We start from the raw sequence: 18,147 nt of genomic DNA, 5'->3' as shown, positions 1-18,147 counted from the left end.
GATATGCACTTTTGACTTTACCAGATTGCTTTCGAGGTTACTCTGCACAGTAGCTGAACCAAGTTTTTTCTCTCATCAATGATTTACGAGAATGTCTCTTGCTCCACATTGAGAACCAATACCAGTAAGTTTTTAAAGTCAATATCATGCTGGAGAGATGGCTCAGTGGGCACAGGAGCTTCTGCCAAGCCTAACAGCCTGAGTTTGATGCCCCAGACACACATAGCGAGAAGAGAGGACCGACTTCTTCCAGTTGTCCTCTGACCTCTACACTTGTGCTGTGGCCTCCCCACACTAAATAAATAAATACATGCAAAATGTTTTTAAAGTATGAGGAAGTAAGCATCTACCTGGGCCTTACTCTCGGGTTCCAGTAGGGTAGCTTAAGAAGATGGCTGGGAATAGGCTTCGGATGATTTTGAAGGCCTGAAGTCCTGTCTGCTCTGAACAGGCATCTGTACAGCCATCTGACACATTGACACATGAGTGTCAGTGACTTTTACGCCACTGAGACAGTAACATACCTGACGGCATCAGCTTAGGGGAGGAGAGTTTTATGTTGGTTCCTGGTTTCAGAAAACATGGTCTACTATGGAGGGGAGACCATGGCCTTGCGGTTGGCTGGTCTTTTTGAAGATTATTCACATTGTGGCTGACCAGGAAGCAGTGAACTCAATAGGAAAGGGAGCTAGGCTGTAACCTTCAAAACCCCACCCTGAATGACTCACCTCTGCCAGTCACAGTTCGACAATCCCACAGAACAGCGCCACCAGCTGGCACTAAGTGTTAACACATGAACCATGAGAGCCGGTTCACATTGAAACTGTCATAGTGAGACTTCTCTGTGTTTGGTTAGACACATCCATGTTGGCTGTGCTTGGATCATCTAAGAAAGAAAGTGTGCCCAACAAACCTTGCAGATCTATTTTTCTTTGTTTTTCCCTTTTCAGTTGTATTTTTTCAATTTGAGACAGGTGGTGTGGAGATTGCAATCCTCCTGCCTCGGCGATTCAAGAGCTAGAATTATGGTTGTGTAGCACCAGGCCCGGCACTGCAGATGCATTTGAACAAGACGGTAGGATGTGATTTACCAGTCCACTGGGCGGCACTTAAAGCCCTACCTCTGCCAGCTACGCTGATAGGAGGTGGTCCCTTTCTGGAAGCTCTAGATACGCGTCAATGCCTAGGGCAGGGTGCATGTCAGAGATGCCTGCCAGCCCGCTGGGTGATGTCACTGTGTGGCTTTTTCAAAGCCCTGAGGAATCTGAGAGGCAAGTGAGAGGAATGATGCATGAAAACAAAAGGCAGTGGAAAGAGTGACCAGCCAGCAGGCTCCGGCAGGCTAGAACGCTCTGTCCTTGTTATTACTGCTTCATGAAAATGCCGCCGGCCTTCTGGCAGGGTCTGCAAGGTAGAGGCTTCCTGGGAAAAACAAGGAAGAGGGATGCAGAGTGGGAGGCTAGGATGCTGTTTCCCACCTCCCTGCTTGCCCATGGGTGTACCACGGGGAGGATGGGGGCCCCTGTGCCCTTCGGTAGGTGTCTGCCGGCCTTTCCTCTGTCCTGGCTGCTTTCCCGAGACGTTTTTTTCCTCCCACTCAGAAGCAGCAAGCTCTGGTCTCAGAGGCCTAGCAGGGCTTGTCTGGGAGGGAGGCTGGGTGGTGCCTGCTCTCCTAGAGGGATCTGAAGGCCAGCAAAGGGAGGAAGTAGGGCCCTCATTCCTGGTCCGGGCATGCTTGTCACAAAGCGGTATCTGTGGTTGGGGTATCATTCCCTCCTGCTTTCTTCTGAGCTCAGAGGACCCGTGGCAACATTCTAGGGCAGCCGCCTCGGTTCAGTTTTCAAAAAAAGGGAAGGGAAGAGTGTCCATTTCTACTCCTTGGGTGAATTCTGGACTCAGCAGAAGTCAACCTCCACAACCCCTCTTCAGAGTCCCCTTTCTTTGTCCTATAAAATACCTGATTTCAAAGAAGGGACTTAGCCCACATTCTCTTTTTGTTTTAAAAAGTGGTTATGAGGACAATGAATAAAAATAGGCCTTTGCGGATACAATAGGACTGAACAGGGTGTGGTTTGCTTGGCAACGGCACAGGCAGTTGTTTCTTTTGGTCTTGGAATGCTACAGACTTGGCCTCTGCCTGATGAGATCCTAAATAACCAGCTTCAAAGGGGCTCCTCGGGAGTGAGACTCCTGTCTCTAGAGTTAATCATTCCCTTCTTTCTGATCCCCTTGCATTTCGCTCTTATGAAAAGCATTCATTAGGCTGGTTGTGTGTGTGTGTGTGTGTGTGTGTGTGTGTGTGTGTGTGTGTGTGTGTGTGTGTGTGTGTGTTTGTGTGTGTGTGTGTGTGTGTGAAGGGCTTGCTGCACGAGTGTGAGGACCTGAGTTTGAATCTCCAGCGACCCACATAGAAAGTTGCCCTGATGGTGTGCACCTATAATCCCAGCACTGTAGAAGCAGAGACAGGAAGATCCCTGGGACTTGACAGTCTAGCTCTGGGACCAGTGAGACTCACTCTCTCTCTCTCTCTCTCTCTCTCTCTCTCTCTCTCTCTCTCTCTCTCTCTCTCTCTCTCACACACACACACACACACACACACAAGCATTCATCATATTTTGTGATAATTGCTTCCTTGCCATTGTGCCTTATTGCATTTCCTCAGCATCTATAGACTGTATTTTGGCATCACAGTTCTTTAATAAATGTTTATTATATGAGTCATAGTTCCTTGGTGCTTGTATTTCAGTTTCAGGTTTTTCTTTTTGTTTGCTTGCTTATTTGCTGATTTTTTTTTTCAGTGCCCAGGGGCAGGTAGAATGCCCAGGGCCTCAAACACATGGGGCGCACACTCTACCGTCATGCTGTACCCCCAGCCCGCTTCTGTTTTTAATCCCTGGCCTCTTCTTCCTTGGGGTGAACCACTGGCAGTTTTGGTTCAGTGTGGAATGGAGGGCTCACTCAAACGAAATGTAATTTTTTTTCTGAATTATTGTTCTAGTAGGAATAGTGTTTCAGATCTATCATTTCTGTTACAGGTACAGGAATTGTTTTCAGGAAACACTGCCATCATCACCTCTGAGAGGCAAGTTAGTGGTTGTTATTTTCCATTTACAGATGGGCAAATGGAAGCCTTCTTTCTCATTTACCAATTACTCTGCTCAAAGAAATGTCTGAGGAGTTTTATGGGCTCCCAAGGTATGAAAGACGGGTTCTCACTCTGAAGAAGGTCGTGTTCCTATTTCAATGAAGAGACGTTTGCACGTGCCCGCAACTGTGATTCGGGAGCCTAGGATGGGAAGTGCGGGAAGGGTCCTGGCAGATATTCCAAATGGACTATGAAGGGCGAAAGAGCGTTGTCCGGCCCCCAGGATTGTGGGTGTCAGCATGCCATTTGAGATGAAGAGAGTCTGTGCTGCTTGTTGTTCGTTTGGCCTCTGTCGCTTTCTTGCGACTGCTGTAACAGATTAGAACAAACTGGTTGACTTACAACAGAACTGGATTTGCTCACCGTTCTGGAGGCCCCAGGTCTGACATGAAGGTTCGGGCAGGGTCAGCACCTCTTGAGGCTTGAGCGGAGGGGAGATAATCTGTCCCCCGCTTCTTCCAGTTACTGATAGCCTCAAGCTTCCTTTGGCTCCTGGCCACTCCAGCCCGAGCTGTTTCTGTGGTCACATGGCCTCCTTGTCTACTTGCTACTACTCCCTTGTAAGAATGTGTGTGGCTGCACTGAGGACCCACCCAGAAATGTGGGATGAGCCTCTTCTCTCATGACCCTCAGTTGCAGTCTTATCTTTTGTCACAGGATGTAGTAAGTACCCTTGGGTTCTGGAGATAGGCAGCGGACATTTATGGGGGAGAGGGGGAAGGAAGCCACCATACTGTTCTCTGCCCTGGGCTGTATTAGATAACCTGTTATTCCCATGCTATACCACCTGGGGTCCATTGCCCTCTGGCTAGCCCTTGTCCTCCAGCGGGAGATATTAGGAAGGATCAGAGAGTAGGAGGAAGATCCTGAGGTTTCTCTCTTCTTTCTTTAGCAGGATGCTTGTGACGCTCCCGGGAAAACCATGTTCTCGACAGTCCCTGTTCTTTCAGGCTTTCATTCCCCCTTCTCTGCAGCCCTGGCTTCTTCCACTGCTAACCTGTGAGTGCCTAACACCCTAACCAAAACCCTAACCACCCATCGCTCTGCCTCCTGTCATGTGAAAATGTCCCAGCCACCTTATTTTCAAAGTCTCAGTTGACTGTGTCTTCAGGTTCCTGCCATGATCTGGGTTGATAGGAATCTCAAGAGGTGACATTTTCATTTCTAGAACAGAGCTAAACTCAGGGTACCACAAGCTAAGTTGAGGCAATGACCAGCGGGCACTGGATCTGGCATACAGCTCGGCTGTCCCTGTGGGCCCTCCGGTAGTGAAGTGCTGTTCCTCTACCCCACTAATGTCTTGCTGCCGTGCCTCATACCTCTGGTGGCCTTGCTTCGTGGTACTTTCTATTATCCTTTTTTCTGCCTCTCCGCCTCTATTACCCAGTGGTGTCTGCTGCCCCCGACTGTGGCCATCATCTTCCGTGTACCGTTTAGGTTCTGCCCACAACAACAGCTGACTCCCTCGGGTGCATCTCATACCCTGTTCCTTAAAGGGGGCCGACTGGCTTGGTCGACAACAGTTTACAGAAGACCTGGAGCGCCAGGCTTCTGCTGTTGTTACGGAGGCACCAGAGAGTGGTTTTGGGAGGATCTCTGGGCATCATTTTCCCAACAAGGAGAGTTACTAAAGGTTTTTGAACATGGTGGAGCAAGATAGAATTAGTCTTAGGACTATTCACAATTATTGTGAAAACAAAGATAAATTAAAAAGCAACTCTAATAGTCTAAATGAGAATAATGGGGACCCAAACCTGGGCAAGGGGAAGGCTCCTGTGAGACACCCAGGAAAGGAGGTATGCAAGAGCGAGGCCACTTTGAGTTCCTGGCTTTGAATTTTTCATTTCTTTTTCTTTTTTCTTTTCTTTCTTTCTTTCTTTAGTTCTTTCTTTCTTTCTTTCTTTCTTTCTTTCTTTCTTTCTTTATTTATTTAGCACCGAGGACTCTTTCAATAGTTTTCTTTTCTTTTCAAACAAACTGCGCATCTTTATGGGAAATACGCAAATATCACTAGGTATACTGATAATGACAGTATGATTTTTAAAGATTGTTTTTATCTTTGTGTGTGTGTGTGAAGGACATTATTATCACCTATTACATTTGGGAACACACTCAAGAGAATACAAGAAGCAGTGGTCCTACGAAGAGAAAGAACGTGAACTTGAATATTTTATTTAGTTCCGGCTTCCTAGACAAACAGAACTCAAACTAAACACAATGCCAGTGTTCTATTTAGGAGATGCAACCCCGGGGCAGTGAGTGTGAGAGGAAACGAGGAGCAAGATGACGGGTGTTCTGCCAGAGGTGTGAGCAATCCACACAAAAACTGGCTTTGCAGAATGTTACTGTGCTAGGTAGAGGATGAGCCCATACGTCAGGTAAGCTCCCGGGAGGGGGAGACCAGGAAGCCATCTTCCTGGGGCCTTCCCCTCTCCTGTGTGCCAGTGCTCCACGTTCATCCACCTCGCCTCTCTGCCACTGTTAGCTTCTTAGGGAGCCACAACCGATACTGTGCAGGGCAGCCTTAACCTTGGCTGAGGAGCACAGAGATGCTAGACACCTGCACCAGTCCCCGCTGAGCCTGGTACCTCAGGGCAAGCAGGGCAGGGCGGGAGGGGAAGCAGCTCTGGGTCGCAGGACCGTATGGGCGACAAATGGAGCAAGTCACGGGCAGTCATGGCGAGACAGAATGAGCAACGGAAAGTTGGGGGGATGATAGAAAGGGACTCGGGCAAGCCCCCGAGTCATGCCTGATTCCCTGGGAGAGGAGGACGAGGTAGAAAGTGCAGTTATGTTCAACAGGCACTTCGGAACTCAGAACTGGAGCCACTCCAGAGAGACAGTCTTTTGAGGGCTCCAGAAACAATAGCACTTTATAGTCCATATCTGATTAATCCTAGACAGCATTGACTAATGAGGTAGGAACGTGGGCTCTGGAGCCAGGCAGAGATGTGCTTAAGTTCCCCTGTGTGTGCAGTAGGCAGTTTACTCACCCCCTCTAAGCCTTGGTTTCCTCCCCTTTATATGTAGATGGTCATAACAGTCAGTTCATGCTGGAGAGCATTTGTCTATGCTCAGTCTGCAGTAGATGCTAAATAAACCACAGCTTCGCTGTCTCTTAACCTCATTCTTAAATGGTTGTGTGACTTCACCAATATTCTCCTACCCAGACAAACTCTCCTGTGCAGTTCCTAAGTGTCTCCTGCATATGATGAGGTTTTCTAGCTTGAGTCCTTCAATTATTTTCAAGGGCAAGCGCCACATGGGGTCATGTGGTCATGGAGTACCACGCAGGCTAGTAGCTCCCTTCAAGGGACACACTGGGCCCTAAGAAAGCAGCATGCTAACCCATCCCCATTGGTATACAGACAGGACATATCTGAAATAGCCATCTGCTCTTTACGCCTTCAAAGTGAGAAGGCACCTGGGTGCTTTCAAAAGACACAGAAAATACAGGGGCCACATGAGGAAAAACGTCCTTGTAAGACTTTAAAGGTTCTTTTTTAATGGCTATCAGTGTGTGCCTGTGTAGGTCTGTACACCATGGGCATGCAAGTGTCCACAGAGGCTAGAAGAGGGGGTCTGGTTCTCTGGAGTGACAGGCAGTTGTGAAACCTTGATATGGGTGGTGGGGACCCAACATGGATCTTCTGCAAGGGCAGTATGTGTTCTTAGGCACTGAGATACCTGTCCAGCCCTAAAATTTTAAAAGGTGATGGGAGGATGGATGCTAATTATTAAACATCATCCAAACTTTTATTCCAATATCACTCCCCACTTCAATTTTTTAGACAGGATCTCACTGTACAGCCCTGGCTAATATGGAATTCGCTATGTAGATCAGGCTGACATTGAACTCATAGAGATCCACCTGCTTCTGCTTCCAAATGCTGAGATTAAAGCCATGAACCACCACATCATGCCCAATATCACTTTTTAAGTGACTGCCAGTCCTAATTTAAAATTACAGTGACCTATCCCTACTTTAAATTGTTTTGTCATTAGCACTTACTTTTTTTGCATATAATTTACAAATTTGTTGCTTTTTCATCCATCTATCCCAAATAGAGTGAAAAAATTTCATTTTAATCTCTGATGTACCCCAGGTGCCTAGAACATGTCATAAAACAGTGGTCCTTAATACCATAATCATGAACCTCCTATTAAGATTTGGGTTAAAAACTAAATGAATTAGGAGCTGACAAGATAGCTTAGTGGTTAGGAGCATGCTCTTGCATAGGACCTATGTTCAGTTCCTAGCACAAATGATAAGCAATTCACACTTGCCTGTAACTCCGACTCCAGAAGATCTGATGCCCTCACATGGTGGACATAAATACATTCTCTCTGTCTCTGTCTCTGTCTCTCTCCCCTTCTTTCTCTCTCTCTGTCTGTCTCTCTCATCCATCCATCCACCCACCCATCTATCTATCCATCCAACTATCTATCTATCAATGGAATGCATGTATATAACAATGACCCATAAGAGTATATGGTTCAGTGACATGGCAGCCATCCGAGCTTGTGTAAGAAGACTCTGCAATAGTCTCATAAGGATGAGATTGCTTCTCTACCCTGTCTTAGAACATATCCCTTTGTTATTTTTGGAAGGAATGATCACACTGTTTGGGGGTGAACAAAGTTGGAGTCTGCTTGGAGATTAATTCCCAAAGAGCTTCCTGATAGGCATGTGAGGTGCTATGTGTTCCCAGAAGTTGAATGGTCATAACTACCCTCCTACAATATTGCTTAAGGGATTGATCAGCAAACTCTTTGTTCCCCAATATCTCTAAAGTTAATCTTCAACTGAAATGTAGGTCAAATTATCTGAATTAATGACTTTGATCAACTCCTGATTAACTGCTCATGAACTCTGTGGCAACATGAATTATCCATCATGACCCAGGAGTCCTAACCTATCATCAGGATATATACAGAACTAATAACATCTACTCTAGATCAGGTGGGCAGCTATGTTCAACCTATGAGGCCAGTTGCTCATCTTCAGCATGGTACAGATAAGTAAATGAAGTTAACAGAGGCCCCAGATCCAGAATCAAACAGACGGTACAGATTTCAAGCCCTCCATTCCCAAAGGCTATGTATGGTTTTTCTAGTTTCTCCTTTTAAGCCTCCGATTTTTCCTTCATAATATGTAGCAACACTATTTATGTGCAGAGATGCTGTGACAATTAAATATATGTAAAGCAGAATTCTCGGCAGATGACAGCATTCACTGTGGCTGTACTTTAGGAATGATAATGAGTCTTTTCCCTTGGGGAACAATCATGAGACCTCTCCGGGGAGAAAAACAAGAGCCCTGACTTAGTGGATGACAGAAATAGAGTCTATAGAGGTGGGTGTGTTGGAATAATCATGTCTAAACATCCAACTTTGAAACAAGTTGAAACCCTTACTTAGGAGTTGACCAAACAGATATGATCACCTAATTAACCATGGACTTTCAGCCTCCAAAACTATGAATCAAATAAACTTCATTATAAAGTATCCAACCTTCTGTATCTTGTCATTGCAACAGAAAATGAATTAATGCAAGGCCAGAAGCACCCCATAATCAAAAATATCTGTGGATCTTGCTAACTGTCCATCTTGGGACACTGGACTAGAGAAAAAGAATCAAAGGCAATGTAAGATCTTAGCAGGGGCTGGGGGATCTAGCTCATTTGGTGGAGTGCTTGCCTAACATGCTCAAAGCCCTGGCTTCCGTCCCCAGCAGGACACAGACTGGGGATGGTAGTGCACATCTGCAATGCACTCAAGGGGTGGAAGTAGGAGGATCAGGAGTCCCAGGTCATCCTTGGCTACACAGGGGGTTTCCGGTCAGCCTGGGCTACAGAGGACCTCATCAAAGAGAGAAAGCAAGCAAGACAAGGAAAGAAGAAAGAAAGAAAAGAGAGAAAAAGAAACAAAGATCGATCTTTGAGAAAAGGGAAAAATGTTGTAGAAATTTTTATATGAACTTAAATATATTATTAAATCACTGTTAATTTTCCCAAGTCTGAAATGGTATTATAGTTATCTTGAATGTCCTTATTCTTTGAAGATGTATGCTGGATTATTTTAAGTTTTATTTTTATATTATTTATATATTAAATTTATATATTTCATATTAGATATTAATATACAATCAATATATTTATAATTTAAATTTTATTAAATTTAATTATTAATTTAATTTTATATTAAAATTTCAATATTCAACTTATTTTCAAATGCTTCAATGTTGACTCATAGGAAGAGATAAAACAAGGATGAAAAGAATATAAATAATAGCTGAACAGAGATGAAAGATATGGGTCATTCACTATATTTTTTTCAAACTTTGTGGAGTTTAGAATCTTCCAAATAAAAAGCTGGGGTTGGGGGAGTCATCTCTGCTTCATGACTCCTTCCTAACCTAATAACAATAGAAGGAGCAGGCTGCCTTAAATGAATCTGAGTTCCCCTTTGGAGTTGCCTGAACAATGAGCTAGCTCAAACCATGTGTATGGAACTAGACTGAGGCAGGGGGTGGCCTGGGGCCGAGTGTAGGGGCCTGGAGAACTGTGCACAAACTCAGCTTCCCATGAGATCACTGGCTTCCTGTTCCTTGTGTGATATCCCACCCAAAGTCTAGGTGCTGGGTGATAGAGTGCCATGGAGCCCCCACAGCTGCATTGAAAGATCCCAGCATACTAGCTTAGCCTAACGCCATTTCAAGTAAGGTCTAAAAAGCGCAGGTAGTCTACAGCCGGCCTCCTGGCCCCAAAAAAAGGGTACTAAAGGTCAGAAAAACAGCTTGGAGCCAGACAGCAGGCGTGTCAAGCTCGGGGGAAAAACCACGAGCTGCCCTGAGTTTGAACCCGGCCTCATTTGAATCGTCCAATCAGAACCCTGTAAACCATGGGCTGCCCTGAGTTTGAACCCACCCTCCTCGTGCTCCTGCTGCCCGACCCTATAAAAACCCTCCGCTCCAGCCCGGGGGCGCGCCAGTCTCTTGAGCTTCTTGAGGGACTGTGTTGCCCCGGGTACCCGTGTTCCTGAATAAAGCCTCTTGCTGTTTGCATCTGACTTGTGGTCTCGTGTGATCTCTGGGCGAGGGTCTCTCCAGAGGGAAGACTGCCTTCGGGGGTCTTTCAGCATCAACTACTTCCTCATTCCCAAGCCTCTCCAAAGAGTCCCGGCCAGCTGGTTCTCTTTGCAGACCCCTCCATTTCCTAAGGGAGAGAGGCTGCCCCTCATTGTGTATGATAATAAACATAGCCTTGTCTCTTCTGCTCAGGTCAGACCCTGGTCCCTTCTTGCTTTCTGCCTCTACGCTGCCTCTGAAATCTAACACTGGGCAGGGGGTGTTGGTTTTCCAGGCACCTCTGGTAAACAAGCACCAAAATCCAGGATGCCAGGGCCAACATAGTCTGAATATCCCCTTCCCTAAGGAGGTGGCTCTCATTCCTGTGCATATAAAAGAGAGAGAAAGGGGAGTGTAGCATGAATCTTAACAGGTCTTATTAATAAAAACAAACCTGGAGCTGGGTATTGGGGTGAATGCTAGAAGATCAGAGAAGTGGAACAAGCCACAGCCACCTCACCTTTCCAATTCCTTAGCTGATCCTGTTTCCTCAGACTGGAAACCTCTGAGTCCTTATCCAAATGGATCTCAGCTGAACTGCTTCTCAAAAGTCTGAAAGCTTAACCAGCCTACTTCCTGGTTTTCACGCCTTAAATACCTTTCTGCTTTCTGCTCTCACTTCCTGGGATTAAAGGCTCACTTCTTGGGATTAAAGGCATGAGTCACCATGCCTGGCTATTTCCAATGTGGCTTTAAACTCACAGAGATCTGGATGGATCTCTGCCTCCCGAGTGATAGGATTAAAGGCCTGTGTGCCACCGTTTTCTGGCCTCTGTATCTAGCGGTTGTTCTGTTCTCTGACCCCAGATAAGTTTATTAGGGTACACAATATTTTGGGTAACAGAATAGCACCACAGGGGGGAGCATGGAGAGGTCCTTTAAATGGGACATAAACCATTCTCTAGCCAGATAGTTATCCAAGGAACTATGGAGGATGGGGTCTCTTTTAATGATACTGGCTTTGTAAGTTTTTTCTTTCCACAATAAAACCCAATTGCTTGGTTTTGTGTGTGTGTGTGTGTGTGTGTGTGTGTGTGTGTGTGTGTGTGTGTGTTGCATGTGTGAGCAGGGAGGCCAGAGGCTAATGTCTTCTTTGATGACTCCCACTTACCTTTTGGAGGCAGGGTCTCTCACTGAACCTGGTGCTCACTGGCTAGATGGGCGGGCTGTGAGCTACAGGGATCTATGACGCCCGTCTCCATCCCCCTAGTGCTCCATTCCCAGCTTTCTCATGTCACTTCTGGGGATCCAAAGTGAAGTCCTCATGCGTCTACGGTAGGCACCGAGACACCGCCCCAGCCCCGTATTTATTGAGACGGGGTCCTAATATGTGGTCCACATTAGCCTTGAAGTCTCAGCAGCTCTCCTGCCTCAGCCTCCTAGATTCTGAAATTACTGACATATGCCGCATACCCAGAATAATTTCTTACTTTGTACCATGTGACACAGTAGAATTTGAATCAAAGTGTACTGTGGAGAGACCCGACTACAGGACAACTAACATTTAAAGCCGGGCGGTGGCGGCACACGCCTTTAATCCCAGCACTCGGGAGGCAGAGCCAGGCGGATCTCTGTGAGTTCGAGGCCAGCCTGGGCTACCAAGTGAGTCCCAGGAAAGGCGCAATGCTACACAGAGAAACCCTGTCTCGAAAAACCAAAAAAACCAAAAAACAAAAAAAAAAACCCACACGCAAATTAAGAAGCCAGAAAGGAAAAATGCTGATAAATGAATTTATGTAACGCATTTAAAACTTTTATATGGTGAAAATGAATATAATGACAGCAAGAGCGGCAGCAGAGAAACACTGTAAACAGAGCCAAAGACAAATGGACAGAAGGAGAAATTATTGGCAATCCGACAGAAAAAGTGCTTATGCATTATGCAAGGAGATCTTAATTTTATAATGTTATCAAAAAACAAAAGGAACAGAAAAGTGGGCAAAGAATGTGAACAAATACTTCACATACTAAAAATAAGAATGGTGTTGGATGTGGTGGATCTTACCTTTAATCCCAGTACTCTGGGGAGGTAGAGGCAGGCTGCAGATCTCTCTGAGTTCCAGGCTAGCCAGGGCTACATAATGAGAACCTGTCTCACAAATCAACAACCACCATCAAACAAACAAAAAGTAGGAATGGGCAAAATTACTTGGCAAAAATGTTCAGCTTCATGAGTGTTTAGAAAAATGCAAACCATGACAACATGCCCATGTTTCTATGAGTGACGGAAGTCTAAAGTTCAGTAAAATTTGGTGTTTAGCAAAGTTGTAGTAAATGTAGACTGCTGGTGGAAACTGAATCAGGACCATGTGGGGAGGTCACCGTTTGGAAGCGTTTAATTGCGTGCGTGTTGCTGGGTTTGAACCTAGGACCTTGCACATGCTGGGCAAGGAGGTGTTGTCCCTGATTGACAGTTCTGCTTCCTCATCTTAAATGTACATATATTATTATCCAGCAACTTCTCTGAAGTAATTTATTCTATGGATAAAGTCACAACAGAGGTTCCTAAGGACATGACTGTAAGGTTATTCATGGACGCATTGTTTCTAATAATAGTATAAAGTGGAAAGAACTTACATGTCCATTAATTAGGCAATGGTTGGCTTTATGGCACATGTAGTGGCTAAAAGATCTCTATGTGCTGACATGAAATTCTGATTTATTATTAGATACAGCACACAGGATACTGTATATTTACATAATCTACTTTCCATAAAAACACTGTATGCATTTGATGTCCTTATATAGAAAATATAGGCCAAGAAATAGTGCTCAGTGTTTTAAAACCTGTGATGAAGGCAAGAAGGGCATTTTTTTTCTTTCTATACAAAACCATTTTGGAATTTCCATTTATTTTCATCATTGTCTTACTTTTACAATTAACAATATGCAAATTATACCTCAAAACAACTTTCAGAATGCCCATCACTGCCCCTTCTGATGCTTTCGTGGGAAATGTTTGGACTACCGAAGCGAGATAAGGCTGCATGCGGGCTAAATTGCTTTTAGCTGGGAGTGCAAATATGGAAATATACTGAGCAACTGTGATGAGGAAGATGATTCTTAGCACCTAAGAAGGCTGCAGCAGAGCAGCTGGCAAGGTCCTGAAGCAGCTCGAGGTCATTCACCCTTCTCGCCTGGCTCAGGCCCAGCCTCCAGCAAGACTTGGATTCGGAAAGCCTAAGTGGCCCAGCGAGAGAAAAGCAATGTGAGAAGAAATTTTCTTTCTCCTCTTTCTTTCTCTGTTTCTGGAGGTTCTTCAAGAATATGAAATTAGAGATATAACCACAATTCAAAGCTATCGAGATATGGGGACATTTTGAGGAGGCAATTGGATGACTCTCACTCTTTGTAAATGTACCACGCTTGTGCTTGGCTGGTCCTCTTCAAAGCACCTGGGGTATTGTCAGGTTCAAAGTCCCCTTCCTCTAAAATGGTAGTGCTGGGGACATTGTCCTAAAAAGGAGGACTTTGCCTGGGTAAACTGAAGGATTGTGAGCGAGCCTAAAGGTATGTGTTCACTAGAAAAGCAGATCTCTTAGGGAGGTTTCTGTGTGCCAGGGACCTTGCCCCTTAACGTTCTCCCAAAGGTCAGCGACTTCAGGCAAAGGTTTCTAGTTCTGGGTCACTCCTGACAGTCTGCGTCAGCTCAGATCCCCATTCTGCTGACTATCATATATAATCTGCTTGTTTTCCCACCCTTTTGCTTTTCTCTCTGCCTTGGCAGTTTGATCCCTCGATAAATCTTTCTTTCTGCCTATGGAGTGGCCCAGTTCAGCACTTTCTCTGTGCCATCTCTTATAGGTATTATTAATCCGTGAGGATGGCCTCTGTCAGGGGACAGTTTCTGTTCTCAGTGAAGTGGCACATTTAGTTCCCGGTGCAATGTCACTTAATTTCTATTAGTCATTTCACAGCTGTATCTTGGGAGGAGCAAAATCTGAACTACTTCGGGCTGATTTCACAAGGAAGCTGAAAACATGCCTTCACAGTTCCTGTTTGTAATTTTTAAGCCAATAAAGCACGTCTGTCTTGGTGGATGTTTCTTTCTGAACAGTTTCAGTTGTCTGCAGATCTGTCTACCTGGCTTCCCCTTGGCTCCAAAACCTCGGTTTGTGGCCATCCTGTCACAGGTGGATGGACGCCAGGCTACCCACCGTTGTTTGTTATTAAATTGGTGATGCAATTTTTGTTTGGCAGTTTATGACTCTAAGGTTATTCAAGGATGCTGTTTAAAAATACAAGTGAACTATCAAGCGAGACATCAGAGCGGATCACAGGTTTGTTATTTTTCAGGCTGTTCAGGGACAGTAGACGAATGCACAAATTTGTTATTGTAGATTGTTATGAACCCGAAGACGCACATACGGGGATCATTATTGTAGATTGGCTTGTGACAGCTGGCCCTGATTTACTTATTTCCTCAAGAAGACACTTTGAACAATTATTGAAATGCCTCCCCTCTGTAATTACAATAATAATGATGATTTTGCAACTGAATATGCAATTCAGGGCGTACACACTCAACTGTTTTTAGCTTCTCTTTTTACATTGATGTCAGCTGCTGTCTGGGATTATGAAGGACTGAGAAGGACTCTCCAAGCAAGGGGCAATGAGCTACGTGAACAAAGTCATCTGTGGCCAATCCAGAAATCACTAAAATAATAATTATTACAGTTACTACTTAAGGGACAAGCTAACTATAAGCAAGGTTTTCCCCCGTCCCTTTGGGAGTCTTTGGGGAGGAAAAAAATCTATTTTTAGTACTTATCTGCTCTTAAAAATAAAGTATCTTGTTGAATAATAAAATTATAAATGTCTGACAGTGCTCCCCCCCCATACTTTCTAATGAAGAGGCTTCAAGGGGAAAAGATGATGAAAGAGAACAAAGATTTCTGTACTGTGGGGGAGAGAAAAGAACAGAGGAGGAGGAGCTGCAGAAAGGACCAGACCGTATGAGGGACAGACACCGCCTAAGAGTTAAGACAGAATGGCGGTGATGGGCGGCAGGTAAAGACAGAAGCAGACAGGAAGAGAGGAGACAGGGAGGAGGATACTGGGCAAAGATCGAAAGGTACAGGGAGACTGAAGACCGACAGCCGGAAGCTAGCCTGGCCTATACAGGCGCTCCCTTTGTCTCTCTCGGTCTCTGTCTCTCTCTCCTTTCCAGCTTGCACACACACAGAGACAAATAAATGAGGCCAGGCCTGGTGGGGGCACGCCTGTCCTAGTGCTTGGAAAGCTAAGGCAGGAGGGACTTGAGTTCCAGGCCTTTCTGGGCGACGTAGTGAGACACAATCAAAAAGAACATAAGGAAATACATAAATCAGCAAATAGGGAAAAATTAAACAAGCCAGAAAGGAGAAGCCCAAGATCTCGATTAGATTTTTTATTAAGTGGTGGTGCATGCCTTTAATCCCAGCACTCGGGAGGCAGAGGTAGGAGGATCTCTGTGAGCTGAAGACTAGGCCTGGTCTACAGTGTGAGTTCCAGGACAGCCAGGACTACACAGAGAAACCCTGTCTCAAACTCCCCCCACCCCACAAAGACTTAGATTGATATATTTTTTTCTTTTTAAAGCATGTGATGGTTAGTGTCATTAACTTGAGAAAAGTCTAGAGTCGCCTGGGAGATGGGCCTCTGAGCATGACCCTCCACTATAAGTAGTACCATCCCTAACTGAATCCTGGACTTAGGGAGAGGAGCAGGGGCAGGCAGGCCCTCACTGATTTCTCCTGACCGCAGATGTCACGTGATCAGCTGCTTGCAGCTGCTGCCCCCTTGAACTGTGAGCGAAAATAAACCCCTTCTTCCTCAAGTTGCTTTGTTTCAGAATATTTTACCACAGCAATGGTAAAAGAAACAGCTGGGCGAGGCTTGGGGGCACAAACTTTAATCTCAGCACTCTGAAGGCAGAGGCAGGCAGATCTGTGAATGCAAGGCCGGCCTGCCTGGTTAGTACAGAAGGTTCCAGGCCACCCAAAACTACACAGAAGACTCTATGTAAATAGTCACAATAAAAGGATACACAGAGAAAGCATATGTCTTCGGAGTCAGTACATCCCAAGTCAAGTTGGATAAAATGAAGCTGGAGGTCAGAGGTTCTCAATCTTTATCCTGTATATTTGGTATATGGTGTCACTTTAAGTTGGCTGTGGCACTGGGGAGAAGAGGTTATTAGAGCATTATTTATAAATATACAAGAACATAAATCACCATTTTCAGGGACCAGCAAGATGGCTCAGCAGGTAAAGGAACTTACTGCCAAGCACCCCCCCCACCCCCCCCACCCCCCCCCAGCACTCACATGGACCCACAAAATAAGTAATTTTAAAAAATTAACAACACAATAAGGTCTTTTACAAAAATTTGCATTTGAGGGTAGGCAAGAGGACTAATGGGTAAAGGTGCTTGCTGCCAAGCTTGATGACCTGAGTTCAATCCTCAGGACCCACAAGACGGAAGGAAAGAACAAACTCTCACAAGTCACCCTAGGGCATGAGATGATTGAACTGGATTCCCAGGACACTTTTTAACTTTGAACCAGGAGACATGGACTACTTCCCCTGTGTTCACTGTGTGCCACTGTCCGGGACATTCTGTGTCATTCTGGACATCCCTGTGTCCCCTTGTTCTCTGAGTTGCCCTCTGGGTTCTCCTCTCTAATGTGATGCTGTCTAGAATTATTTTTTAATGCCAGGTTTCCTATCATGGTCACTCTGCAGTTTACTGTTCATATGTGTGTGTGTGTGTGTGTGTGTGTGTGTGTGTGTGTGTGTGTGTGTGTGTGTACACTGACACTGACACTGGCTTTCTGGAGGCAATGCTCTTAATATAAAAGAGATTTTAATATGGTGCCTTTTGTATGAAAGAGGAAGAGTTGTCTTGACAGACTCATAGAGACCAATTTCTATGGAACTATGGGCTTACTTCTAGATGATTCTACTCTATCGATACCCATCATTAGGAAATACGACATTTGGTCTGTGGCCTTACACAAACCAGACTATTGCCATCACCAACACTACCACTAATACTGAATTTTTTTTTCTAATATCAACCATTTCTGAACAGACTCTTACATAAATCGGGTGTACTCTCTGTACCCATGGGAGAGGATGGGTAAATGCCGACTTCAATGACTAGATGGAAGGTTAAGTAACAAAACAAGGGAATTAGAGCCAACTAGATGAAACGGGAAATGAGAGGAACTAGTTGTGCCTGGTTTTCACAAAGCCCGTGCTATGGGGGAGTGGGGAGGAAAGCACAGAACGAGCCTGACTTCAAAGCTCCTTAACCTTGGACGTTTCAACCAGGAAGGTTGGGATATAATTTTTCTGAGCCAATTCACCCTCCCCCCAGCCCCCAAGGCCTTTTGGTTCCAAATACACTAGGAATCAGTGTTAATTGCTTTTTTGAAATATCGTTTTGTTGGCTTCATTTGGATGTGGTAATTTGCAAAGCAATCTCCAGCAGTTGACAGTTCATCCATAGCTGTGTGGCATCCAGACATTTCCTGGGACTTCTGCCCACCTCCTCTGCAGCTGGCAGTGTCTGCCAGACTAGGATATGTGCTCAGCTGGGATTAACTTGGAACCAAGTAGCGCTTTGTTGTGTCTAAGATTTGTTTAAATTCTGCAAGGGTGAAGGGCAGTCCCACTTAATCCAAATAATAAAAGTGAAATTTAAAAATTAGGACTGAGGATATAGCTTAGTTGGTAAAGTGCTTGTTGCTCAAGCATGAGGAACTGAATTCGATCTCCAGTGCCTATGTACAATAGTCTGGAGGGGTTGTGTGCTCTTTGAATCCCAGCACTGGAGTGGTGGGAACAGGTAGGACCCTATGGATTGCTGGCCAGCTAGCCTAACCTCC

This window comes from Peromyscus maniculatus, chromosome 3 (assembly GCF_049852395.1).
Source record: "Peromyscus maniculatus bairdii isolate BWxNUB_F1_BW_parent chromosome 3, HU_Pman_BW_mat_3.1, whole genome shotgun sequence".
Taxonomy (NCBI): Eukaryota; Metazoa; Chordata; class Mammalia; order Rodentia; family Cricetidae; genus Peromyscus; species Peromyscus maniculatus.
Note: the sequence above shows the minus strand (reverse complement) of the source record.